General features: G+C 35.5%; 1 protein-coding gene across 1 annotated transcript in view; it reads right to left on the reverse strand.

Annotated features, from left to right (window-relative positions):
• The window catches only part of DYX1C1 (dyslexia susceptibility 1 candidate 1), a 76,065-nt gene that overhangs the window by 72,887 nt on the left and 1,528 nt on the right, over positions 1–1,650 (reverse strand). The gene's annotated exons all lie outside the window — the stretch shown is intronic.

The following is a 1,650-nucleotide window of genomic DNA, read 5'->3' on the forward strand; positions in this document are numbered from 1 at the left end:
GACCCCCTGTCCCACAAGCCATAACTAGAGCTTTAACTGGACAAGAGACTGGCATCAACAACTTTCTCCTGAAAAGAGACCACCAACTATGACTGGTTCTGGCCGGTTTACAGAGGCCGTGCACCTGAGTGCCTTATGTCCATTGGACATATAGGGCCTAATTGTAATATATTTAAATGTTAACTCTCCATCCCAAGGTGAACATGGGTAGTATGTATCATGCATGTTTGTTCAATATGCATTCATCAGGACTACCACCATGAATATTCATAGCTCCTCTTATAACCTGTTGAATATGTATACTGGCCAACCCATTCAGCATAAATCCCTGTTCCCCTCCGTCCAAGTGCCTGTTTCCAGGCTCTGCCAGAGGCTAAGCTTCCCAGCCAGTCAGAATGGCCATCTTGCAGGCTGAAACCCTTTAGAAGAAATAAAGCTCTCCTTTAGAAATTTAGAAATTCTGTGATTTTTAAGTTAACAGACCCTATGATTCACCTCACAAATGCTTTGCTACTAATCAATAGTAGGATAAATCGGATTTACACTGATACATTTCACAATTGCTTAAGTAGACTCTGAACTTTAACACTGCAAAGAAACTTGTTCATGTAGTCTAATCCTACATATTTAAGGAATCTGAGACCCATGCACTTAAACTCATTTTCACACAGATTACTGGCAGAATCATGATTCAAATCCTGATTTCTTAACTCTCATTCTAATGTTTTTTCTCTGGGCTGCTTTCTGTACACCTAGTTTATAAATTACTGGAATATGATGCTAGCACAGTGAATGTATATGATATTTAAGTAAAAAAAAAAAGAAAAAGAAAAAGAGGGAGAGGGGCATAAAAAAAAGAAAAAGATATGTAAGTACCTACAAGTTACTTACCATCTACGGATTTGGATTTTAAACTTTTTACTTTTGGAGGCCATTCACACAAATTTCAAAGCTCCTGAGAAATTCTTTGAGGAAAGTTTAGGAATGGAAGACTTGGGGGAAAAATCATCTTTTCCCCCAAACAGGGCACCCTCACTGCCTTAGAAGTTCATCATCTCAAGCATCTGGTAACTTTGAATACTGCAAATCATTTTAGTCCTTGTCACTCTAAGCTAAGAAACCTATGAATCCTACAGATTCATTCATTTTTAAATTTTAAATTGCCTTTGGCATTTTTCCCCTTTTGTTCTATTCCCACTTTTATCATAGCATTTCAAACTCTCGTATGTCTTCAAAAGACTGGGTTTATGCATTCCTTTCATATAAAATTGTAAAGTCTAGTTTTTCCTACTATATAAAAATGTAAGTGAGATTATGTATGTATGGAAGATAATAAAAGGATCCTCATGCTGTTTGGATGTTTTTGGAAAATCTGTTAGCAATCACATTGCTAAACACATACACACCTCTGCAGTGAAATTATTCTCCTGACTACCATGATCTTACTAAACTTTTACACCCTCTGAATGAATTATACCTTAACAAAAACTTGACAAGTTTTATTACTGAATCATTATATCAACCGATACCAATTTAAAGCATCATTAATTTTTATATATTTTTTATGACTTACCTAAACAGTGTTTTGCAAGCCTTGAAAGTAACTCAATCTTAAAGTCTTAAACTCTATTTCTTATTAGATTTTCAAAA

This window comes from Propithecus coquereli, unplaced genomic scaffold (genome assembly GCF_000956105.1).
Source record: "Propithecus coquereli isolate 6110/MARCELLA unplaced genomic scaffold, Pcoq_1.0 Scaffold57, whole genome shotgun sequence".
NCBI classification, from domain to species: domain Eukaryota; kingdom Metazoa; phylum Chordata; class Mammalia; order Primates; family Indriidae; genus Propithecus; species Propithecus coquereli.